The following is a 27,327-nucleotide window of genomic DNA, read 5'->3' as shown; positions in this document are numbered from 1 at the left end:
GGAGGAGGGGGAGAAGGGTGGGAGGAGGGGGAGGGAAATGGGAGGCTGGGAGGAGGCGGAAACTTGTTTTTTTTTCCTTTTCTCAATAAAAAAAAAACTGAAAAAAAAAATAAAAATTAAAAAAAAATTGGGTTGTGGGGTAATAGCCACACGGCTGTGCATATCTCTTTAGTTTCTGTTCTTGACTGAACAGTGTTGTTCTCCTCGATAGTTTTAAGTATAAAAAAGAAATAAAACAAATAACATCAAATACAAAATAATAATTCTACGTTAATGTATCTTGCTTTGAGGATTCCTAATAGTCAGTGCTAAGCTTCTAGTTTGTTCATTTGTTGTTGTAGGGCGCCATCTGGTGGATTGTCCTGCACATGCCTTGTCTGTGACAGCTTTAGGAAAGGTCTCTAGAACATGTCAACCTTTTCCTGAGGACGAAATTTCTCCCATTTGTGAACCATTGTTCTTGGCTTTGTTTACCAATTAATGAGTGACAAATGACTTGTTCTACCCTTGCTAATAATTAAGTGCAAGAAGCACAGAGGGAAGGCTACTTTTTAATTAGAGGGGATTGTTGGTTTATTGTCTATTTGTTTAATGGTTTCTAAAAAACAACTTCTTCTGAATAAAAAAAATTGCCTTACACTTATAGAATGTCAAGCCAGTTTTTGCATCCTTAATGAATAAGTGGTACCTTGTTTCATTACATGTGGAAATGTATATCTGTGGCTATATTTCCTTGTACCTTAATATAGAAAAGGCAAGTTCGTCAACTTTCTCCATATACCATTCTTCTCCAGCATAAGCTTTGCATTCTTCAAATGACTTTGCTTATCCTAATGTGGCAGGAAGGATTCTGCTCAAGAAGAAAGACATCTATAGACATCACACAGAATGAGACTTACCCAGCGTTCTCTATTAGAAAGGCTCTGTGTAGGCATTCATTACAATATTTTAGATATAGCTTCCATAAAGATGTGGCACACCAGCTTTTTTTAAATATTGGGTTTCTCTGTGTATCCCTGGCTATCCTGAAACTTTCTCTGTAGATCAGGATGTTCTCAAACCCAGAGATCCCCCTGCCTCTGCCTTCAGAGTGCTGGGATTAAATGCCTGGGCCACCACCACCCTGCAAGCTTTTATTCTTAATAGTAACTTCTCACTCCTAACTGAGTGATTTAAAATTCATGATTATTTAATTTGATAGGTTGAGTTAAAAATATTAATGAATTTGGACTTTCAAGACGTCTATGGAAATAAATGAATAAAGACTTCCATTAATCTTTTTCTCTATAACGCTTGAAAATTATTCCATGACTCAGATAAACATTTTCAGAACTCAGGGAATTAGCCGTGCAAATGTTTTAGGGAAGGTGTTACCTTTTGGGAAGAGCAGGAAGTTCTGCAATGACTTTTGATTTAAAACAAAACAAACAAACAAACTGAGGCTCACAGCCTGACTCAGATATCTGTCAAGACAAAGAGACTTATGGGAGCTGGTGGGAAAGAAATCCTCTGTCAACAGAACAGTGCCCAATGTGGGGAGGACCAAATCCACTTAAAAGCCTGAGAGAGCATGGGAAGTTATTCTAGATAGAAAAGAATAGAGCTAAGCTCGGCTTCTTGATAGCAGCACTTTCTTAGATGGGCTCTGCTTGCTAGAGAGGCTCAGTTAAGAGAGGCTTCCTGACTCAGCTTTAGCTGCAAAACCTTGCAGCTCTTTTAAGAGGTCTTGCCACGAAACACTTAAGTGGTGTTGATGAAAAGCTGACCGTGTTCCTTTTGGTAGTGGCAGAGATCTTGAAATGCCACAGAGTTGTGGCAATAAACAGTACCTCTGCCATGAAGCTTTTTTAACAAAATAATCACAGAATAACTCACTGTTGGCTTTGTTACTGAAGGAAAAAACACCCTTCCCAGAGACTATTAACTGTCACTATTTCTCATATACATACAAAGATCAAAAGAAAAATAAGTATCCTATGGTAACCCTCACCCAGGTAATGCCAGATTCTTTATACCCTTGGCAATACTTAAAATATATACAAAATTCTATGTTTGGTAATTGGATTAAAAATATGTTTTTCAAAACTCACTTAAAATATGTTCTGTACATTAAATATAACTGAGTCAGAAACACCAAGAACAAATTTTCAACACACAGGGAAGACCATAAATATGCACAAAAATTATAAAGTGACTACTGAAGGGTTCTATGTATAAGACAGAAAGTTTCATTAGAGTGGCTCAAAAGAAGACATGAAATAAAAGAGAGAGAAAGTATTATACTAAAAGTAGTTCAATTAGGATTCTCTAATTTGAGGAATGGATAGGGAAAAATGAAGAAAATTGAGCATAATCACAGGCACCTGTAGAAAGCCAATCAACACCCAAGAGGGAGAAGAGGAGCAGAAGAAAGAGAACAGACAGGAAAAACACTTCCGGAAATAATGGATGGCAGCTTCCTAAATCTGCTGAAGACATTTCAGAAGCTCAGTGAGGCGTATCAGACACTAGAGAGCTGTCCAAAGTCACCATTGTCACACTGTCGAAAGTAAGTGAGCCTTAAAACAGAGACAGGAGTTGCCTCATGCACGGACTCTCTGATAAGACTAGCAGCTGGCTTAGCATTGGGCATCTTGAAGGTCAGATGACAGGTGGATGTTTCAAAGTTCTGGAAGAATCAGCTAGAACACCTGTGATTTCCATTGATCATAACATCTCTTCACAGCAATACAACAGTGACTAAGAAATATTCTTATTTCAAATACATATTATAATCTGTCATGGCCGTATATTTTATCATGCTTTTGTAAGATGTTAACACCAATACAAACAAGCACATCCCTAGGCTCCTAAGAGCAGCATGTCACCTAGCACTCTGAATTACTTCTCCGTTGCCTTTGGTTCCTGGAAATCTACAATCGCTTGAAAGTGTAGTCTCTCGTGGAAAAGAATATTCATTAGATATTAACCACAGATATTTTACTGTCCCTCAGCTATCTATCTGGTCCTCTAGTTGCTAGACACTAGATTATCACTAAATGATTCCCTGTTCACGAATCTCCTGGAATGCTGCCTAAAAGTCAGAACACTAAAACTATTACTGTAAAACTTGGACTTTCAACATAATTTCTTTCTCTCTCTCTCTCTTTTTTTTTTTTTTTTTTTTTTTCTAAGGCCTCTCGAGGGAAATTGAAAATGGCTACAATCAGAAAGGAAATAGAAAATTAAAGACTTGTAGAGACTCATTAAGAATGAGTATTGCATTTGTAAATTTAAATATTATTTTAAGTATTTTATATTAGGGCACTTATTGGGTCATTTAGTGTAACAATCATATTCCAATTTCATTTAAAGTGTATGTTACTAAGAATACAGAGAAATCTATGTGTTTGGAGATGTCAGAAATGCATTATCATTTATTCTAGCAAAAAGCTTTGAAAGAAGTGAGACAGCATGAACAGCTCTTTCTCCCACTTGCAAAAGAATATACAGACTTTCAATCACTGCTTGGCCTACATTAGGACAGTACAAATGGACTGATGTACATTTACACGTCTTGTTTACACTTTTGCTACATTGAAAAAGACTCATCATTTCTCCCCAGACCAAAAGAAAAGCTATTCAAGGAAAATAACTGAGGGTTACCCTCCTGCGATGGTGGCTATAACAACCAGAGGACACTGTCCTATTCCTGTCCCCTGTCCCTAAGTACAGAGTGGTATGGAAAGTAAATAACAGAACCGGAAGAGTGCAATGGGGAAATTTAAAGTCACAGAGAATTGATATTGATCGCTATAAAGACGTTTGTACTTAGACTTTATAGGATGGAGGGAGAATTATATTTCCTCCTGTTTGCAAGCTATCCTCCCAGACTTCCTGTACGTAGAGCTCAAAATAAAGGTGTTAAAGTGGGGGCAGGGGGTGACATTGTGACTCAAATTCACAGTCACAACAATTGAGAAGCTGGGGTTTCCCACAGTCCGAGGTAGCCAATGAGATTACCTGTGTTTCCTCTTACAGAACTCACCTCCCCCCCCACACAAACAACCTGTCCTTCCTGTACATCCCCACTAGTTGCTAACTGTTCAATATTATAGCAATATACTAGTCTTTATGCACATGTAATATGTTATTACTCTTTAGGTACTAAGTACAGAGGGAAATTGTGGTTCTAGTGTGACCTTTAAGTTTCAAAATGCTTTGTCCAATGTCTCCATCTGCTGGCCTGCAAAGCAGATTTCGGCATCTAAAAAGAAGTCAGCAAGAGGAAAACACACAAGACATAAGCCTACCAGGGATCTTTCAGACTCAATCCTTAATGTACATTAATCAAATCTGTTCTTTTCTGTTTCCCTCTTGTTTTCTATATGTCCATCATGTGAGTAAATTTATTCCTGATAAATCTAGTTTCTAATACTATGTAACAAATGATACTTGATTCTGCGGGGGGAGAGGGGAATAAATTCAGTTTTCAAATTCCATAAAGAAAACTGTGAAAAAAAAAAGAAAACTGTAATATGTCAGGAAACGAGTACAGGTGGCTTTACACTTTTATTTGACAAGGCTGATGTCTTTTTTCTTTGGGGAATTTTATTTTGTTAGCCATTTCAGTCATCTCGTGCTTCTAACCCTGCCATCTGCAGGATTAGACTGTTTTCTTTCTTCTGTTTCCTTTGTCATCCTCAACAAATGGTGCTAATCCAACTGGATATCAGCATGGTGGAGATGCAAATACATTCATTCCATGTCTATCATGCAGCACAAAAATCAAATCCAAGTGGATCAAAGATCTCCACATAAAGCCAGATACACTGAACCTAATAGAATAGAAAATGGAAAATAGCCATGAACACATTGACACAGGAGACAACTTCCTGAACAGGCCATCAATAACACCAATAACACCAATTAATAAATGGGATCTCATAAAACTGAAAAGCTTCTGTAAGGCAAAGGATACCATCAACAGGACAAAACAGCAGCTTACAGAGTTGGAAAATATTTTAGCAACTCCACATCTGACAGAAAACTAATATTCAAAAACATATAAAGAATTCAAGAAAGTAATCATAAGCAAGCCAAATAATCCAGTTTAAAATTGGGTACATACCTAAACAGAGAATTCTCACCAGAGAAATGTTGACTGCCAAGTAACACTTAAAGACATTTTTAACATCCGTACTTGTCAGAGAAAAGCCATTCAAAATGACTCTGAGATTCCATCTTACACCTGTCAGGTGGATCTTTTTGAGTTTGAGGAAAGATTGGTCTACAAGAGCTAGCTCCAAGACAGACACCAAAGCTACACAGAGAAACCCTGTCTCGAAAAACAAACAATAACAACAAAACAAGCAAAAAGGTTAAGAATGATAAAGCAGCCTGGGAGTGGTGACTCATGACTTTAAACCCAGCACTCAGGAGACAGAGACAGTCTGAGTTCAAGCCCAGTCTGCTTTACAAAGAGAGTTAGGACAGCCAGGACTGTTACACAGAGAAATCTTATCTCAAAAAAAAAAAAATGGTGTGGAGGTGATGAAGAGAAAAGAAAAAATAATGCAAAAGCTATATGTGAACACAGAATAACGTATACTAGGTGTTTCTCGTGTTTCTATAAGTTGTCTGTTTCAACTCTCTTTTTTAGAGTTTTGAGAACAAAACTTTGTAAGGCTGTTTCACCTCCTCCATCTTAGCAATGGGGCCTATCTCTTTTGTATTCTTGACAAGAGGGAGAAAATTAAATAAGTTACTCTTAGAATTTAACACTTCAAATATGGCTCCAACATGTTATCCAGAATCAAGGAAAATGTTGCTAGTGAATATAATAAATCTAACCAGAATATTGTGAAGAAATGACTGGAAATAATTGGCATTTTCTTTTTCTACACACAGATCTTAACCAAAGAATCAGGAGGAGTTTCTTAGAGGTAGAACAGAATCAATAAATACTGGCCCTTGTTTGGTACCCTTAATGAACACAAGATCATGACTCTGTCCTCGTTTAAAAGGAAAAGAGGCTTCTTCATGATGGAACAGGTATCACTATGTCGTTGTGTCACCCAAGTCATAGAGTCATTACCACACACGTGGAGCTCGGTTCCTTCATGTGGTACTCATATTAGTACCTACATGTGGTACTAATCTCTTAGGAAGTATCAGCTAATCCTTGTGACATCTTACATCTTGGATTAAGGCTACTACAAAAGAAGACTGATGTGTTTACATTTTTGTGGTCTTCTGAGGATCAGGCAGGAGATGATGCTACATATGCCATTTTTCTTTTGTTGTTATTCATTTGTAAGAAATAACAAATCTTGAGCTGGGCTGTGGTGGCGCACGCCTTTAATCCCAGCACTTGTGAGTTCAAGACCAGCCTGGTCTACAGGAGCTAGTTCCAGGACAGGCTCCAAAACCACAGAGAAATCCTGTCTTGAAAAACCAAAATAAATAAATAAATAAATAAATAAATAAATAAATAAATAAATAAATAAATAAATAATCTTATTTACTTATTGGTTTGTTTCTCTGTTTAGTCACTGATTCATTTTGTGTACCTATGTGTTTCTGCGTGTATGTATTTTCATTGCATGTGTGTAGTCCCCAGGAGGCCAGAAGAGGGTATAGGATCCTCTAAAATGGTTGTTACAGCTGGGCGGTGGTGGCGCACGCCTTTAATCCCAGCACTCGGGAGGCAGAGGCAGGCGGATCTCTGTGAGTTCGAGACCAGCCTGGTCTACAAGAGCTAGTTCCAGGACAGGCTCCAAAACCACAGAGAAACCCTGTCTCGAAAAACCAAAAAAAAAAAAAAAAAAAATAAAATGGTTGTTACAGCTGGGCGGTGGTGGCGCACGCCTTTAATCCCAGCACTCGGGAGGCAGAGGCAGGCGGATCTCTGTGAGTTCGAGACCAGCCTGGTCTACAAGAGCTAGTTCCAGGACAGGCTCCAAAACCACAGAGAAACCCTGTCTCGAAAAACCAAAAAAAAAAAATAATAATAATAAAATGGTTGTTACAGAAAGTTGTAAGCTGCCCAATGCCAGTGCTGGAAACTGAGCCCAGGTTCTCCGCAAGAGCAAGTTCTCTTAACTGCAGAGCCATCTCTGAAGCCCTCTTTCCTTTTCTAACACTAGACAGAGAATGAACAGAATTTTATGAAACCTGCTACACTGCATGAAGCACATCACAGTCAGAGTACACTAAGAAGAATGATCAGACCAGTCAAAGACCCTAATATACCTTACTAACAACCACATTTAAAAGTCCCATATTGCACACATAGAAAATATCTAGTGTCTTATGAATATTTTCTTTGTTACAACAGCAACACTGAACACTACAGATAGAAACATTGGTGAAATATTCCACATGAATGTTAAACATTAGTATTTTTGGCAGATACTAAAAAGCATTAAAGTCTATTATTAAGCATATTCAATATTTGATAGTTTTGGAGTAAAGGGCACATTATAGTGTTTATAACATCATCTTGTGAAGTTATTAAGACAATATGGAAGACAGTCATTTTTCTGAATCTCCACTGAGCACTTTCTGCAAGGAAAAAATTAAGCATTTATTTGTGTATATATTTTATTTATGTGTGTGGTGTGGTGTGTGCCTGTGTGAGTCATATGTATCAGGTGTATGCAGGTACCCATGCAGGACAGAGGAGAGTATTAGATTCTCTGGATTTGAAATCATAGATGGTTGTAAAATACCCAATGTGGGTGCTGAGAACCAAACCTGGATCTTCCACCAGAGTAATAAATGTCCTTGACTGCTGAACCATCTTTTCGGACCTCAGATAATTACAAATAACATAATAAAATGATGATGATGATGGCAACAATGGGGTATCATAAAACACAATTCTGTGTGCATGTTTACCATTTCTTCAGAGAAAAAAGCCCCCACAGTGATGCCAAATCAATGAGTGAAGGTATCTACAGTTGCTTTCATGGTGGCAGAAAGTACATAAAAATCTCAGCCTCCACAGCTATAGGCATTGATGACCAAAATCCCTATTTCTTAGATCGCTTGCAGTCATTTTTTGCTAGTAAACACTGTAAGTTATTTAAGGGATGATTGAAAGTATGTAAGTAAGCTCTTATAGGTAGTGTACAAATAACAAGGAACCATCTACAAATTTGGGGAACTGTGAAGAATCCTAGGACTAATTACCCATTAACCGCTATGTAAAGAAAGATTCGATTTATTCTAAGGGAATTAAAATTGTATTAAAATAGGGGAAAATTACCTCACAATTGTGTATGTACTATTAGCTCTGGTGTTATTTGGAAAGGTTCATGCCCATATAGAAACCGGCTTATGAAAATGCCTGGAAGAGTTTCATAATTAGAAGACACTATGAAAACATGAAGCCCATCCTGTCTTCTGTGTAGGAGTTGTCAGGAAGCCCTCAAATGTCCTGTGAACAAAGATGAACCAGCAAGGCTCAGTCAATTGTCTGAGTAAGTTGGCCTTTGGAAAGCTCCCTGACTCACTTCAACTCTGTCTACCAATGGGCGAATCAAGAAGAGATGCTATCATCGCAAGAGCCAGCAATCATCCCTTCATATCTGACCTCCCATGGGAGACAGTGCTTGTTCTTCATAAGGAAACTGCACCTTGGCCAGGTCCAGGGGAGAGTGTTGAATATCTATCACTCACTGAAGGTCAGTTAGGTCGAATGCAATCGCAGTGTAAAACACTGCACTGCCCTGTGATCGATCTATTATTATTCTTACTTCAAGATTCTTTGCAAGTCATGCCAGGAACAAAAAGGAAGCATCCTTTTAGAGTGTTCTTTATCTCATTATATTTCTTTGGAAAGTTGGTTTGGGTATTAAGTTTTAACTAGGCTAAAAGCCGATCTGCAGACCTAGGAAAATTCCCCTGCTGCCTGGAAGGGGAAATGATTTTAATTGTGTGGCTTACTCATCGTGAGTGTTTGTTTAAAGGAATAAAATGGAATAAGATTGCATTTTTAAAACAATTAGAAAGTGAGAGGATTAAAATACGTTTAAGTTCAGTCTCGGTTTCTTTTTCCCGACTACACACGTTTACAGACAGGAAATATTCAAAGTTATATAAGAAGAAAATATTTAACGGTAAATGCAAGATTATTTTAAAATAAGAATGTGTACTCCCATACCACATTACCTCCTTCCATAATTTCTTGATAAATAATGAATATCAGCCAAAGCACTAGGAATCAATATGAACTAAGTGAAAATTTCAAGTCATATAATTAGATATTTCAAGGACATGGTGTAAACCCCCACTAAGACTAAATTTTCACAATTTTCTTGGAGCAGTAACATTGCTCAGTTCTTAAATATCATATATGAATCATTACTTTAATGAGCTTTGTTTTTTAACCTTCACTTAAAATACAAGCAAGTATATTCTGTCATTTAAGATGCCAAATAAAATACATCAACAGAAATTAATAGGCAATAGAACCTGATGGATTCTCCTGGAGATTATTTTCATGATGGAAACTTGGCAGGTGTGCTTGTGATTAATCACAATAATGCACAAACCCTTAGCCCTGCATAAACTGTCTTTTTTTTGGAATATTCCTTTCCTTCACAAAAGATGAACTTCATCTTCTTGTGTAATATTTCCACCTCCATTTCTCTGTCCAAATTTCATTTTCCCAAGATCCCTTAGACCACCAAAGGATGAAGCACTCTTATTCTTTTCTAAAATCCAATTATTTTGTTCTTCCAGTCCTTGGTCTAGAGTGACCAATGCTGATATTGTCCATGCCTATTATAAACTAGCAAGAGTCCAAGTATTCCAAAATAATTGTATCATATGCTTCTAGAAGATAAAAAAGGCTATAATTAAGGGTCTTTTTTTGCTCCTAGATAAAAAGGATGCACATCAGTTAAGATTATTAGAAGTGATACATGTGCACCTTCAATAACAGCATGGAGGAACATATGCAAGAAAACAGATTTCCCATAGTCTAGGGCACAAGTCATTACCCAAAACAAGAGCATGAATAAATTGGAACAGAGAATATAAATACCTTACCCAGCTAAGAATATGGTTGGCCTTTTCACTTTTTAATAAAAAATACTAAAAACAAGCTGTGGGCATTTCATCGTTTTCTAAATGTGACAAAATGGTACCATCTATTCTTTAATATAAATATACAATTATAATATTTGTAGGCAGGTATGTTAAGCCTGGCTTGGCTATAAATGTAAATACATAAAATGTGTGCAAAGCAGTCAACAAAATCGTGTCCGTTTGTGAATGGCTGAGGTACTGTGTTTTTCAATGTGGGTGACTGACCTGTGTTCACATTTTCTATGATATGAAGAGAACATGACAGCTATTGGCTCTCTCTCAATTGTCAAAAGTCTAGGACATTTGACAGCTCACTGGAATCTTCTTAGATGCAAGTTGGACAACCCAATCCAATGATTAAATATGTTCATTTGATGATGGTAGGGATGTTGAATATGTGACATGAGCAAAAGTGAATGCTGAAGGCTCACTGTAAAGACTGACTTTAGTGAGGACCACGTAACCGCGTAAGTTTGCCCAGACTGACATAGCATGCCCAAAGAAGCTGTCCAGTGCCTTGCAGCTGGAATCTGTAAAGGAATCTGCATGTCCCATATGATAATAAATCATGTAAGAGCCCACCAAAAGAAAAACAAAAATCACCAGAAGCAAAGATACTTTAAAACGCAACCACTGGGTTATTAGTTAAGTGTGTAATAAATGTGGCATTTCCCAGTGAAGAAAGAAAACTCAAACCTTCCAACTTTCATGCAACAGATAAGTGAAGGTAGAAAGGGGTTAATCATGAAATTCAAACAGAATATTTTCAATGTGCTTGAATCTGATGATCTACCTGGTTAGATACAGATTTCTCTTGGACTACTAGAGAAGAAAAGTCTCATGTTTGTAGAAGGACATCAAGAGGGGTAGAAGTGAACACTATCAGATGCATGTGACTTTCCATTGAATAAATTTCCCCACTAAGTTCACATGCCAGAGAGGTGTTACTGTCCCCACAATCTTGCAAAGTTTGCTCTGATGCTAAGTAAACAGGAATACAGACAAAATATAGTCAAGATGTAGATTTCCTGTAATAGTTTTCATTCTTTGTTCTATACAATAAGTATATATTAAGCAATTATGGGGGTAGAGGGAAGACTCAGTATTTAAGAGCACTGGCTGCTCTTGCAGAGGACCCAGATTCCATCTCCAGTACTCACATGGCTGCTTACAATCATCTGTAACTCAAGTCTCAGGCAATCTATCACCTGCTACTGCTCTCTGACAGCTGTGTGGATGTGGTGCATACACATACATAGAGACAAAACGCCAAAAAAGTAATTGTAAAACATAATAAAGTCATCTGTTTAAAAATAAGTTACAAGGTTGAGGGACACCACAGTCAGTAAGATACTTGCTTTACATAAGGACCTGAGTTGAAGTCCTAGAGCCTACACAACAAAAGGCAGGCATGGTGGTACATACTTGTCAATCTGGGGCTTGGGAAATGGAGACAGGCAGACACCTGGGCTTCCACTGGTCAGTCAGATTAGCATCCTTGGTGAGCAAGAGAGCCATGAATATAACATCTCAGGACCCAAGCCTGAAGACTCCTGAGCCAGGACATCCAAGGTTAATTTCTGGCCTCCACACATATGCATTCATGTACATACACCCAAACCCACATACATTCACATGCACCTGCACATATGCAAACACATGTACACACACATATAAAATTACATAGCTTAATGATTTTGAATATTCATAAACACAGTATTTTAAAATGATTTATTATATAAAACACAGTTTATAGGGATCAAAGATTATACATTAATCTACTCTTGTCTTACATTTCAAGATTGGCTTACATCACCTAAAAAAGATTATATATTTTAATGTGTTTTCAAAATATGTTGTCTTTAAACACAGTAGTAAATGACAAATTTCTTCTTTTTTGCTGTTTTTCCTTGTTAAATACATTGGAAAACATCAAAACCAGAGTTTCTTCAGTCTCTGGGTGCTATTACTGGTTGATCTGTAATGTTCATTGCCTCAGAAAATAGAGGCGATTTTATCATACACAACTAAGTATGCTGACATAATAGTTACTCGTAGGTGCAAAATCATTCATATTTGGAATCTTTTTGCCAGTCTTGCAGAAAGAGAAGTGTTTTCAAATCTGAAGATATTTGCAGCTGTTCATTAGTTAGAAAATCACTTCTAAGATTGCCATCCCCAAAATAAAAGGCATCTTGGGACTAATTGTTGCTCAAAATAATGTCATAGCAATGCTTTGCAAAAAATCTCATCATCACCATTTCACGAGTCTGACCCCACCACTAAAATTATGAACATCAATCAACATCCCAAGTTGGGGGTTGAGCTCTCCTAGATTCTGTGCAATATTTTCTAGTAGAATTAGAGATTTCCACACATATTTCCACCTCACGTTTATGTAATTCTACAGAAGGTTAATAGAATACTTCCTTTCCATGTGACAAGACAGATTAAGGCACAGAGTTCCATAAAAGATGCCAATCCCGTGGAGATAGGGGATCACATTCATAAGTACTTTACAAATTTCAGATTGGTGGTAATAACCCAGGTTTCTAAAAGGCAGATAAATTAGGGATTTGTAAAGAATTAAATACATTGAACCAAACACATGTTATGACTAGCACTCCTTTGTCTCTGCCCAATATTCTCCCCATCTTTCTTTTTCTCACTTATAAAAGGGTGAAAAATGGGAGAGGAGACAGAAAGAGTTTAAGAGCCAGAGGAAATGGAGAACTCCAAGAATACAAAGCCCTCCAAATCAACCGGATCAAAGCTCATTAGAACTCACAAAAAATGATGCAGCAAGCACAGCCTACACAGGTTTGTACCGGGTCCTCTTTGTATATATTATGTCTTCCAGATTTGTGTTTTTATGGGACTTCTGAGTGTACACGATATTGGGCCCCTGTTTTTATTCCTTTTTTTGGATTATTTTCTTTCTTTTGATTTATCTTGTTCAACCTTGATGTCATAGTTTTATCTCCCAATTTTCTGAAGGCCCCAAACCACAGTAAACCATAGATGCCCATAGAACATGATGTCCACATTCCCAGGAATTGGGGTGGGTGGTTTTTTGGTTATTTGGTGGGTTATAGATGTTTGCCAACATTTGGGAGGGAAGGTTACAAATTGTTACTGGTCAACATCAGAGAGAAAGCTAAACAAAGTAGATTATATTCACAGATCATAAAAATAAAACAAAAACAAGTATATGTTAGCAAATTCACACATACACATGTATATACATGTATATGTATATATATTTGTGTGTATATTTATATGTACATATGTTTATATATTTATATGTACATAAACATATATACATATATAAACCACTGACTGCACCTGGATTTTAGTGGGTAAAGACTAGTGCGATATGCAGTTGCTTTTGAAGAGATTATTTCAAGACAATTGTGGTTTTTCTTTAGAATTCAACTATCTTGTCCATAAAAATTGGTTTTAAGACAAATTAAGATACATGTTTTTTCCTGTAAAATTAGCAATCTCACATTCTGGTCTAGCCATATCCCTGTAAATGTGTAAGCAAGGTTTTTGAGTATATCCATGTCCCAGGATGCAGAATAGCTCCTGGCCAACAGCAATATTATATAATTAAATTGATGGAAAACAAAAAGATGCCCATGGATCAGAAAGAGTTTAAGTTTAGTTGATAAATTTGCAAGGGTGAATTCTACTTATTACAGAGATCCTGAGAGTTAAGGTTTAATTCAGAATCCATTTATTGTCTCTTGGTGAGTTTTGTTTTGTTTTAATAAAGAAGCCTTTGAACAAGTGTACTTGAAGGTCACAATTATAAAATGAGATGCTTCAGGACTCAAGAGCTCATTGCTCTTTCATAGGATCCCAGTTCAATAAAAGCACCCACATTAGGGGGCCAACAACTAAATGCCTGAAACTCCAGTTCTCAGAAGTCTGTCATCTTCAGTCTCTGTGGTCAAGTGCACTCACAGGGACGTCTACCCCACACCATACACAAACACACAATTAAAAATAAAGTCTTAGTACTTTTGGAATTTAAACAAGTTTAAACTTTCAGGCACTGCTAAATGCATTACAATCTCACCAGCAATCAAAACTATAAAGTAAGAAGACTGTATGGGAGAGTGTGCTGCTTTACCTTGGTTGTCAACTTGTCAAGGTCACTAGCATCCCAGGGAGAAAGACAAGTACATGTGTGCCTGTTGGGGATTTGGCTAACTAAGATGGGAAAACCCAGCCTAAATGTGGGTGCTTCTATAAGCTGGTCCTTTGCTGAAGAAACAGGAGTTATCTAAATCCAGCTAGCAGGGATTGTTACCACCTTTTGCTTCCTTACTTTGGACATCATGTGACCACCCGCCTGAAGCCCATGCCACCATGCCTCTTTATAATGGAGGACCCTATCCCTTCTGTAAACTGATACTAACTCTGTGAGTTCCTTCTTGTCAGATGCCTAGTCACAGCAATGACAAAAGCAGGTAATACATGGAGGAACACCACATTGGCCTTAAAACCAGAACCCAAGCTTTGCTGGGATTTGGCAATGGCATAGCAAAACTCAGTTGTTCTTGACATTCCTTTGAAAGGCATTTTACACATTTAAGCACTATGAGATGTAGATCAATCTCAGGATGGCCCTCTGGAAATGTTCTTAGAGAAACAACTGATCTGCTGGGACCTAGCACTCAGCATTTCCCGTTTCTTCTTATCTATGTTTAGGCAAGATGTCAGTGGAGAAGCAGCCACGCTGGGGCCATGAGGCAACAAGCAGGAGGATGAAAGCAGAGTACAGCTCGTTGGTACAAGGCTGCTCACCCCATGCCCGCTGGAGTTGGACACCAAACACCCTACCACCAAACCAGAACAAGTAGGAAGACGGAAGCCATGGGCTGAAAATAGTCCAGAAGAAGAAAACCGAGCTCAGACCAGCAAAGATAAGGAGTTTGCAGGCCTGACTCTGAAATCCTCCCTCCAGATGACTGCATCACTGTGGAAAAACAAAGTGTTTTGGTGTAAGGTTGTGAATACCACATTCTATCTGATGTATGGTCAAGCTCGTACAGCCTCTATCTAACAGTAGAACCTTTCCATTAAACACTGTAAGAACAGTTTCTAAACAAGAATTACTGAAGCATTCATTCACATAGGCACATATTAAATTAACATATTCATGAATAATTTTATAGATACTTTAAAATTATTTTACAGAGAATTCTACGAAACCGTAGGAGATGCAGCTCCCTATACATTAATTCATTGCAAACCCTATTTCTCCCACTATTCCAGCAAACATTCAATGAGGTCCAGTAAGCACTGTCATAACGGCAGAGAGACGAGTGTGAAAAGCACTGTCCCTGACTCCAAGAGGCTTTAGTGCTCTTCAAACCACGTAAGACAGAACTTTTTAAAGTGATTCCTATTTTCCAGACCCTCACTTCCTAGGTTGTTGATTCCCTGGTCATCGATGCTTCAAAGCATGGACGCCTCTTACATAATCCACATCAACCCAGTCTCTATCACTTAATACTCCAAATACAACTTATGACTTTGCAGATGCAGCTCAATGTTATGCCAGTATGCTCCTTGCTGTCCTTTATGGTTCTGAGGGGGGAATCAGACAAGTTCTCATTCCATCTGCTACAGAATTTGTTTCCCCAAAATCTAGACTACTGCAAAAATGCAAATAAATGTTTAATGACAGTATAGTTTGTCCGAGGGAAAAAAATTAAATCTTTATAAATCTCACCCATGTTCTGGTAGCAAACCAACAAACAAACATTTACTGTAGCGTGGTAGCAAAATTCCAGGTAAACTTGAAGAAAGCCACGTTCCATTCCCCTTGTCTGTGTCAGCTGAGACACATCTGACTCCACTTAATAGCAGGTTTCCTCGCTGATTAGCGGCAGGAGGCATTAGATCACTGTGTTCTCTCCTTTCCTCACCCTGGTCTCAACCTGGTAAAGGAGCAGCAAACTCCTAGCTATGAACAGAACACTGTGATTATTTTTGAGTAGTGCATGCATGGCTGCTTCTCTATTTCAGTCACCTCAGAAACTATATAGCTTAGTCTACAACCCATATAAAACTGTGATTTTACTTATTATTAAATAATATGATATCATCCTATGCTGATATAATACCATCATCCTCAGATGGAAGGCTGGACTTACTGTTTGTAGGTCTTGAGGATGCAATCTGTATTATATATACTTGAGATAATTGATTGGTAATCAAGATATATATATGTATATATATATATACATATATATATACATATTCTGCTGTTTAAAATATTCCTTCAGGTATTAAGAAGTGAATCTAACTAAGACTATCTTTAAAAACAAAAAAAAGATAAAATAATCTCTATGAATATGTCAAGAAATCCCTTGACGTATTCATAGAGATTGCTTTCAAAGTCTAAAAATGATTATTTATATGCAAAATCTGATGAGAAAAATCATAAACTGTATTTCATTATAGATAGTAAAATTAATGATGATATCTGACATTTATATGAAAACCACAGAGATGTGTACCTGTTCCCAGGTGACCATCAGGAGTTAAAATGCATCAAACAGCCGTACCCAGCACAGTCTCAATTTTATCCAGAAAAAAGCAATTCTGCTATCATCTTGCTTAAAACAACGTGTTAAAACTATGAGAAATCCTTTGGCTATTTCTCAGCAAAACAACCTGCATTCCCAACTCTCACTTCGTATCACCACATCCCCCTTCTCTCACCACAATGAGTTAAAGGCAGACCGAAGCTCTCAGCAGCATCCTCTGCGCTATGCCACCGCTTTACCGTCCTCTTCACTCCAGATGTGATGCTTTAGAAGTTCACAGAAGGCAATTCCTCCTCCCAGGTTTACTGCACCCTCCACGAGAAATAACTTGCACTTGCTGGAAGGTTTAGCTTTCATGCTTCTGGTCATTCTTCCCACCCACAAAAATGAGACCTATTTCTGGGCTATTCATAACTCTCCTTCCAAAACATTTCAGAAAAGAAAAGCAAGGCAGGGCTCATGATTTCCATGCAAAATCCCAGCCTGCCCGCCTGCTTACTGCTGCCAATACTTCTTATTCTTGCTGGTGATGACATCGTACAAGCTCCCCAGCACTGATGCTTCGTTATGTAAGTCTGTCTAGGTCAAGTGTAGGAGACTCACTACTGGCCTGTGGAAACTCATGGAACTGTTTCTTCAGATTAACACTTCAGGGGCTATGGAAGATGCAGGAAACTGAACTTTAACTACATACATCTTTCGGGGTAAATACTTACTTGCATGATTCGGTGGTTTTGGTTTTTTTTGTTTTGTTTTGGGATTTTTGCCTTTGGTCCTGGCAGGTTCCTGTCAGCCAGGCTGAGAGGTGCAGGTAGGCATTGCTAAGAGGCTCCAGTTCTGTCAGCATGCTTGATTATTCATTGGAAGCATTGGAAGTCTTGCACTGTTCCTAGCATTAAGATATGAGCAAAAGCATCATAAATTGGAATTTGCTAATCAGGCATCTTTTCTATGCTGCTGATTTGATGTGTAAACCAAATATGATCTGTTTAATCTGAGTCGTTGCAGGAGAGCATTGTTAGAGATTTCTGTGAGCCAGAAAAGATTTACTGCAGGTTTTGGCTGCTGTGATGCCCTTGTCTCTAACTGTGAATTTGCTTGTCTTGGAAACGAGCTCTGTGTCTGCTGTACTTGTCCTCTGTCGCGCCTGTTTGTGACAAGAATGGAGCACGAGTAACCTGGTACTTGGGGGGACTTCCGCAGATAATAAATCCTGCCTACTTAGTCTCAAGATGAACACTGCAGCACTGTGTCATTTGATGCTAGCACCGAACGAGGCTGGGTTAACTGCATTGGATTAACACCGGAGAGACTGTGTTTAGATCTGGAGGGACCAGCCCCGGGTTTGACGGGAACAGTTACTCCTCTAAGGGTACGAGTGAAAGCAGGAGAGCACTGATTCTGTTTCAGACTCTCCCACACCGTGTCCTGCTGCAGGAAAAACAGCGGCCCCATAGTTGCACGCTGCAGAAAATGCAGGACAAGCCGCAGAGTGAGTTTGCCGCAGCAGCAGGAGGTTGGCAGGGAACATTCATTCAGTTAACCCGGAGATGATGACACAACAGAGTGCGCCTCCTTTCAAAAGACAGAGGGGTTTTAAAAGTTGGGGGTAATTGCAGCACATTTGAGGGCTTGGCTTCCGATGTGTGTTTGGCAAGCAGTATTTTGTGATTTGGAGTCCGTGGTAGGAGTTAAGGAATTAATGGTTTTATCAATTGTCTCCATGATCTCCCAGGGCTGAATGGAAGGTTGACTTCTGTTTGCCCTGGGTGTCTCCCAGAGAGCGCTGGTGCACAGAGGGGTGTAAGTACAGCATGCTCTCTGGGTAGACTGCGCAGAACTCTCTGAAGCACTGGGCATTGCTGAAATAACAGACTGGAAATAAGTGTTGTGGAAGTCAGTTTCCCTAGGTGTCATTTTCACCAGGCTAACTGTGATTAATATTGGAGGGGGGGGAGGTGTTGGTCACTTAGGGTAGAGGTAGGCTGCATTTGTGCTGTGTGTAATTGATTGAAGATGTACACATTTTCCCAAATTATTTGAAGAGACAGTTACAGCTCCCTAAAGGCCTGATTTTATCTTACCTATGTCAATAGATGCAAATTGGCATAGGAGCCCCATCTGATCAGGGTTACTTGGGGTCAGAAACAAAATGCTAAAAATAAGGAATACATACATAATCATATCTATACATCTGGAATATTCATGTATATGTATATACAGACATATTTTGGGTGTCACTATCATCCTCAATTTTTTTTTCTGGTTTTACTTTAATGTTGTCTATACTGGCTTCTGTAAGAGGAACTGTTTGCTTTATGTAAGAACATAAAAACATACTGATCTCTTTCTTTTTAGATGTTTTGGAATTTGAATTAAGTATGGTCTAAATTGGTTTTGGTCCAGCCACTTATTCCTTTGTGTGAATTAACATTAATCACTCTATGCTAAAGGTGATAGGGGTACATTGGAGTTTTAAATACCTATACCCTTAGGCCAACATTTGCTATTTCCTCACCACATGCTAGGCCAGAAGTTCTCAGTGATCTGGCTATCAACATCAGCATCTTCATGGAATTTGTAGGAAAGAAGATCTTCAGGCCTCACTGTAGACATGCCAAGTATAACTTCTCTATGTAGGTTCTAGCAATACATGTTCTTATAGCTTCCAAGCAGTTGTAAAATGCATGAAGATCCACTCTATTGGGTTGTTATTTGATCAAATACAGAAATGGCTCTTGTAGTATATCTAAATATGTGTTACATAATTGAATTCTCCGTTCTCCTCCTTGCCTGGTCATCCTAATGCTTGTTAGCGGTACTGTGTTTTAAAGATTTGTAGAAATACATACTATATCTAAAGTCTCATGTGCTCACAGGAGTGTTTATTTTTCCATCAGTTCCATGTAGAATGCTAACTTTCAGAGGCTAAATGGCATACTGGGAATGCAGTAGAGGACTTGTCTCTTTAGTTTTCTCTTTGGCTAACTCCGTGAAGCGTGAGTTCTCTCTGTAAAGTAAGGGGTTGTTCTAAGACAAGGTTTAGTCTTGGCCTAACTGCAGTGTGGGGTCATAAATTCTTAGCAATGGGTCTTTCTTTTTTTTAATATTTATTTATTATGTGTACAATATTCTGCCTGCATGTATGTCTGCAGGCCAGAAGAGGGCACCAGACTTCATTACAGATGGTTGTGAGCCACTATATGGTTGCCGGGAATTGAACTCAGGACCTTTGGAAGAGCAGGCAATGCTCTTAACCACTGAGCCATCTCTCCAGCCCCGCAATGGGTCTTTCTTGTGCACAGCAGAATACTGAACATTATCACTGGCCTCTACTCACAGGTAACAGAGGCAACTTTCCATTGTGATGACTAGAAATTGTGGTGAAGACTAACAAACATCTCCTAAAGGCCAAACTGCCCCCACGTCCCATTTTGACTACCACCAATTCAGGCTATCTTTCCCTTAAGCGTTAAAGCATAATCCATAGGAAAGAAATGCACTGTTTCTCCTACTGACAAGTTAAACTGACATAAAAATAAAGTCATGCCCTCATAAATAATACAGTGAATTTAGACACTATCATATTTGAAAGCATGCAGGTTTAATTCAATCAGGTACCTACAGACTGGGGTACAGACTGGCAACTTCTTTCCAGAACTTATCAGGAACCTAGTTCTACATCATCCCCTTTGTCTTGAAGTCTTGTGTTTCTCCTGTTCTCCCAGATGGACCAGACTCCCTCGACTACTAGCTTCTACCAAATACTTAGCTAAACCAATGGCTTTTCAATTCAGTAGATTTCACTAAAGACAGGAATTCATATTCTCTTTTCTTCTGCCCCGCTTAACCCTGCCTCACCTGCTGCTCCTGAAACATCCAAGAGTTCCATATGTTTCTTATGTACCAAGTTCAGTAGTCCATTTTTCCATACCTTTTTATCTAGATACTAATACACAACATCATTAAAGGACTAAGGAGGTCAAGGATTTTCTGGGACTATGCAGCCTGTTGTCTGAAATACTGATTGCATCCTGACTCTCCTGAGACTGACAATAAAGTTTGTTTTGAATCAGATGGAGGAGCGAGCTACTAGCTGAGCAAAATTAATCATAGAGGTTTTGGAGGAGTAGGGACAGATAGAGAGACACAGGAAGTAGTAAGGCAGGTCTTAGATTAGATCTTGTTCCTTTTGGATCAAGGAACTAGAGAGAAAGGAGGTCATTGGTCGCTTCTCTGCCACTTCTCTGATCATTCAGGTTCCTACCCTGGTATCTGACTCCTGAGTTTTTATTGATAAAGAATAATTAGATGAATGCTTCATCTGGCACCCAATATGGGGTGCCAAATGTACCAGGCATTTTCTTTTGGGTCACCAACCATTCCCAAATCATGACACAGAGACTTATTATTAGTTTTGAATGCTCAGTCTAGCTTAGGGACATTTCTGGCTAAGTCTTTTAACTTACATTAACCTGTTTCTCTTTGGCTAACTCTGAACTTAACCTGTTTTTCTTTGGCTAACTCTTATAACTTAAATTAACCCATTTCTCTTTATCTAACTCTTGTCACAGGGACTTTTACCTTTTCTTACTTTCTTGCTGTCTCTATGTCTGACTGGCTGATGGCTGCCTGGCTTCTGTCCCCTGGTGCCTCCCTCATTCTCCGTTTCTCCTCCAAACCTAGATTTCTTCTTCTCTTTATTCTCTCTGCCTGCCAGCCTCATATATCCCTCTTCTGCTTAGCTATTGGATATTCAGCTCTTTATTAGACCAATCAGATACCTTAGGCAGGCACCTTGCCCACCCATATAACTTCTCTAACTTGCATTTAGGAACAATTTAGCCAATGAGAAAAATGTTACTATTATGTTAGTTCCATATCAGGAAATAGAAAGTTCTCTCTAACTGTTAGAAAGGAACAATGAGAACTTGATTTTATGTTCCCGGCACACAATATTCCTGATTTCCAAGTGAACATGGCCCCAGTTTTCTGTCTTTGGCAGCAGTATTGTTATTGGAAAAGCATATTTCATATACTTGAACATATATAGGAAATTTCAGAAAAATGATGGCTCACATCTATTCCCCTTGCAGAATGTGCTTAGGCGAAAAGAAAGTGGAATGTTAATTTTTTACTTAAATAGACACCACGGTGAACTGATTTTCAAACTGTTACTTAAAGAATGGATTAGGAGATGGTGTTTCTGGATTGGAGTAGCGGTGCCTAGGGAATGGCCTAGTAGGCAGCCTTAAAAGCATTAGGTTACATGGGGTACAAAATCAGAAAAGAAGTCTATGGAGGAGCATGAGGAGACGAAAAGAGGGGGAAAGAAGAAGCAAAGCAGAACAGTGAGGGGAGGGACAAGTAAAAGCAATATTTTGTGACATTTATGTATGAAAGTGTTATAATGAAAACCATTTCTTTGCATTGCAACTTAGAAGTGATAAAAAATGATGATAAAAAGCATTCATGAGAGCTGTGAATGTCCTGGGCTCATGGTGTGGGGTGTCTACCAGCAAAGGCTACTTGGACATGGGTTTAGACCAATAGAAAGTCTTTAATATTCTGCCAGAGACTTCACTGGGTGTTTGTGACACCAATGCAGTCCCAAACCTTTCTCAGAATGAGCTTTTAAGCACAAAACCACACCCTGAGTTGACACACCACAGTTAATAAGAACAGTTAGCCAGAGGTAGAACTATGGAGGCTAGACAGCAACGTTAGTACATTTAGGGACTTTCCTAAAACTATGACCTTTGATAGACTGGGTCGTTGTCTTTGTTTCATCAGGTGGTGCTGCTTACATGCTGAGTTTTAAGGCCTCAATTAGTGGCTCTCAACCTGGGGAGGGTCAAACCATCCTTTAACAGGCGAAACCTGAAACCATCTTTCATATCAGATATTTATATTACGATTTGTGAGAGCATCAAAAATTCAGTTATGAAGTAGCAATGAAAATAATTTTATGGCTAGGTGTCACCACAACATGAGGAACTGTATTAAAAGGTGGCAACATTAGGCAGGTTGAGAACCTCCGGTCTAAATGGTACTTACAATCATAGCATCAACTGTGCTAAAGACTTGAGTACCTGTTACAATGGTACCCTCCAGCACTATGGTTAAACAACAGTGTCTACATGGATTCATGCCTATGGGGCATCTTGTCAAAATGCACATTCTGTACTGGAGATCATGGTACACAATTTCAACAAGCTCCTCAAAGATGGAGATGCTGTTGGTCCACTGCCACACTCTACGAAGAAGCAAGTCTTTAAAGCATAGAAAGCGCTATGTTCTCATGGGATCTATGACTTCACAGATATCCAGCAGAGCCAGAAAGCCCTTGTGTGTTTGAAAAAGAGCTAAGAAAATGAAAAACACAGCATTCAGTATAATATTTGAAACGTGAAGCTTTGGCAGGACATCCTCATTGTCAAACTCTCATGACTGGCAATTCTGCTCTTTTAGCTTTCTCAAAAAAAAAAAAATTTAGACTTCTGGATAGGAAGGCATTGGCAGACTGAGAGATACTTTTCTGGAGATTCCATGTTTATGTGTTGACTAGGTAAGAATAATTCCAAACATAGTCCTATCTTTTCACATGCTATAGAAGATCTGAGACTCCAAGCCGAGTAAGAAGAGGTACCATTTGCCATTTTCCTTCCTGGCTACATGCCCCGCATCACATTTGACAGAACTCTGGCTGCAGGTCGGTCCTGCACTTGCCGGTTCCCTTGGCTTGGCCGCATGTAGAAATGTGTTTCTTCCATGGCAGTGTGATGTGCAGTGTGATGTGCAGTGTGATGTGCAGTGTGATGTGCAGTGTGATGTGCAGTGTGATGCGCAGTGTGATGCGCAGTGTGATGGAATCCAGACGAGTGAGAAATTGCTGCATCATCTCCTACTTTGCTCTTGAACTTGGATCCCTGAGACTTGTCGATTTCATAGCCATAATGTGTCACTGAAAAGAGATTTATATAAAACCCACATGCCATGGTGCTAGGATGATATTAATACTTTGAAGAGAGATTGTTAGTTTCCATACTACATTTTACCTCCTCCTTTGTCAAAATGATCAAGATTTATGAGTCTTGGTTTTCTAAGCTGGATGATCATAACAATAATATCAATGTCTTGAAATTTCTGTGAGGTGTCAAGTTCCCCATACATATTAGGTTTTAGAATGATCCCCATTCCTATGAAATTATTACTAAATTTGACCTGAAAATAGAAATGTTTGAATATCAATATCTTTGTTCCTGAGAACATACCTTTTTCTAGAATGGTACTAAGCATCGAAGGACTAAGTAGAATCACCATAAAGAAACAGGCAGGCCAGAGCTGTAGCTGAGAACTAACTGTTTGACACACAAGCATGAGGCAGGGAGAGCTAACTAGGAAAGGGTGGGCTTTTGAAACCTCAAAACCCGCCCCCAGTGACACTCTTCCTCCAATCAGACCACTGCTGCTAATACCTTCCCAACTGCTCCACCTTCTAGAAAGCAAGTATGCCAATACCAAGCCTGTGGAGGATGTTCTCATTTAAACTACCTCATTTACCTATCAAAGGTCATGGATAAAGGTGACACAAATTCATTCTGTAGGTTCAACACCCTATATTGACTAGAGGAAGCTTCCTTTCTTGGTGCTGCAGAGAAAAAAAGTAGGAAAGCCACATGCGAGAATACGGGAGTACAGCTGCCAAACTCCTCGCTCCCAGCAGAGCCCCAGTAACTTGGGATGTGGTAAACTACTTTGCAGTCCTGATATGTAGTGTAGATAATGTGAACAGAGACAATTCCAAAGGCAGTGACTCAGGTCAAGGGCCCAGAAGTTCTAAAGGTCTGAGCAGCACGCAATTATTGGTAAAACTTTTATGTACCTTTCCGCCATCTGCTTGTCCAACTCCATCAAATAACTGAAACCCCTGCAATGTGCTGCAATGACCTCTGTCCACTATTTGGCCAAGGAGGAAGGAATCAGTTTTGCCAAAGTGACAGAGGAGAAGGAAACGTGATCCCATGTGGTCTGTGTGCAACTGTGACTAGAACTGTGAAGATTGGAATCACACAGGAATGTGTGAAAAGCAGTTTCCATGTGAAATATGGTGGCCCTGAGCTCTGATGTCACCATCACACAGTGTAGTGACAGTGTGATGTTCCTGGAAAGGTCCCTGTCCTTTTCCTTTTAAACATGAAAAGAAAAAAGATGTCATCAATAAGCCTTTAGGTGAATAGAAATTATGTATTTGCTTCTGTTAAGTTATGGCAAAGTTGCAGTTTTATTCTGTAAGCAAAGTTGTCCTCATAAATATCAGCTATTTCTTTTAACATCAAAAATATTCTCTATACCAAAAACTAACTAGAACTCTTCCATATATAGGAAAGTGTTGTGAATGATTTTAAATGGCAATGGGTTTCTGATCCTACTGTAGGTACTGGCTTTGTGGGAGCCTAGGCAGTTTGGATGCTCAACTTACTAGACCTGGATGGAGGTGGGGGTTCCTTGGACTTCCCACAGGGCAGGGAACCCTGATTGCTCTTCGGGCTGAGGAGGGGGGGGGAACTTAGTTGGGGGAGAGGGAGGGAAATGGGAGGCGGTGGCGGGGAAGAGACAGAAATCTTTAATAAATAAATAAATTTAAAAAAATAAAATAAAATATATTCAAATGCAAAATTGCTATTTATGCTCCGATAAGCAATCCATGATATTCTTGTCAGTTTTAGTGACTTATCTTTGTCAAGAGGGGGGCATTGCTGAGTGAAAAAGACCAGGGAAGAGCCCAAATAATGTACTTAAATAACTTGCTAAGCTAAGAGTGAGCACTTCTAAGCACAGAATAGAACCCGACATGGTTCTCCACAGCGGTTCACGGGTCTTCTTTGTTTCTGGGTGCAGTTTCATTCCCTCTTCAGTCCCTCGTGGGAGTGGATCTAAACACAGCACTTGAATACTGTAGTGTGGTGTAGGAAATTCTTCTGCATTTGTGTTGCTTTCATCGGTTAATAAAGAAACTGCTTTGGGCCTGGTGATAGAGCAGAATTTAGGTAGGTGGGGAGACAGAACTGAATTCTAGGAGGAAAAAAAGCAAAGAGAGAACCGCCATGGAGCTTCCAGGTCAGACATGCTGAATCTTTTCATGGTGACATACAAATTATTAGAAATGGGTTAAATCAAGATGTGAGAGTTAGCCAATAGGAGGCTAGAGCTAATGTCCAAGCAGTGTTTTTTTTTTTTTGTTGTTGTTGTTGTTGTTTTTTTCGAGACAGGGTTTCTCTGTGGTTTTGGAGCCTGTCCTGGAACTAGCTCTTGTAGACCAGGCTGGTCTTGAACTCACAGAGATCCGCCTGCCTCTGCCTCCCGAGTGCTGGGATTAAAGGCGTGCGCCACCACCGCCCGGCGCCAAGCAGTGTCTTAATTAATACAGTTTCTGTGTGATTATTTCAGGTTTAAGCTAGCAGGGTGGCTGGGACGACAAGCAGCCTGTTCCTTCTGTTACAATAATGTACCTTGATCTTACCTCAGAAGTTGAGGTCTCATCCTTGGTCTATTTGCCAGAGGGGTATACAACTTAGGCATGGGCAACACAGCCTTTTATTTTCCAGTGGGTATGTGGGTACATGACTTCAGTCTCGACTATTTGAGAGTCTAAAGCAGGAGGATCCTTTGAGCCGAGGCTTTGGTGGTAGACTAGACAAGATAATAACTTGGTCTCCAAAAAAGTTTCCTTGTTTCCCTGGGTGACTGTGATTTATTAATGAAAGAAACAAAGTATATTTCAGATCTTAATGAAATTATAGAACCTTGGAAGCATTTGCAACCTGGTTTCTCCTAGGCCTCTCCTTGGACCCGAGTGAAAGTCGCAAGTGTTGGATTCTCATGTCCTTGAGTTTGATAACTTCGTGGTCCTTTCAGAAGAGTATGCAGAGCTAGACACAAAGATGGTCACTGACTTTATTCTTGGCTAAACCCAGTGCTGGTTTTGTCCATCACCTTTTCAAACAGCAACTGCTCTTATATCCTCTATTACATTCATCTCTGTCAAAACATGAGTGAAAATCAATCTTCGTGTATCTAGAAATAGTCTATCTACTCATTCCCATTTTGCTTCTTATATGCTCCTATCCCCGCTCAATATTCATTTTCTTCAGAGTTCAACTGTGAAAAAAAAAACTTGAATGGACTTCTGCCACACTAAACTGTCTGTGTAACCTTGAATAGGTACACCATCTCTCTGGATGCCACATTTCTATTATCCAAAATAATAGACTTTTTCTGGATGGCCTGAGGCAACTTTCCAGCTCATAATTCCTTACTGATTATCAAAAATAGAGAAAGTAGTGGTGGGTCACAATTAATTATAATAAATATTCTAAGGTTGAAATTAACAAAGATTTGTTGTTCTTGTTTTCCTATTAGGAGACTTTATGGGCTTAATTGTGGAATATTTGTGCTCCCTTTCCTTGAGAAAGCGTGAACCTTTCAAGATACTAATCAAGGAGACCCTCTTGCTTGTCTTAAAGCTGACCGGAAAAAAAGACATAGGACAGCTTTTGCCCTTGACTCCCTTATGCATTCTTCAATGCCAGTGTTCTACTAACAGAATCAACATCTCACTGTAATCTCCCTTCCTTGAGCTCAAATCAGCCAACTTCCACTAGGAGTAAGAGACAGAACCATA

The 27,327-nt window shown here is 39.1% G+C and overlaps 1 protein-coding gene and 1 long non-coding RNA gene across 6 annotated transcripts in view; one reads left to right on the top strand and one right to left on the bottom strand.

Moving 5' to 3' along the window:
- LOC113455948 overlaps window positions 1-17,172 on the bottom strand; it is a 149,870-nt gene extending 132,698 nt beyond the window's left edge. Inside the window, exon 1 of one of the 2 annotated variants that reach the window (XR_003376849.1) lies at window positions 16,819-17,172. This is a non-coding gene — a long non-coding RNA (uncharacterized LOC113455948). The remainder of the gene's footprint in view (window positions 1-16,818) is intronic. The other variant, XR_003376850.1, reaches the window with a different exon arrangement.
- Window positions 17,173-17,232: 60 nt separating this feature from the next.
- Window positions 17,233-27,327, top strand: part of LOC101995418 (sodium channel protein type 1 subunit alpha) — a 129,284-nt gene continuing 119,189 nt past the window's right edge. For 3 of the 4 annotated variants that reach the window (XM_005346503.3, XM_026778697.1, XM_013345845.2), the window contains exon 1: window positions 17,234-17,347. The gene's annotated coding sequence lies outside the window, so the exon portion shown is untranslated. Of the gene's footprint in view, window positions 17,348-27,327 lie in introns of all 4 variants that reach the window. The other variant, XM_026778696.1, reaches the window with a different exon arrangement.

This window comes from Microtus ochrogaster, chromosome 4 (genome assembly GCF_000317375.1).
Source record: "Microtus ochrogaster isolate Prairie Vole_2 chromosome 4, MicOch1.0, whole genome shotgun sequence".
In the NCBI taxonomy this organism is placed as follows: Eukaryota; Metazoa; Chordata; class Mammalia; order Rodentia; family Cricetidae; genus Microtus; species Microtus ochrogaster.
Note: the sequence above shows the minus strand (reverse complement) of the source record. Positions and strands in the feature narration are given on the sequence as shown.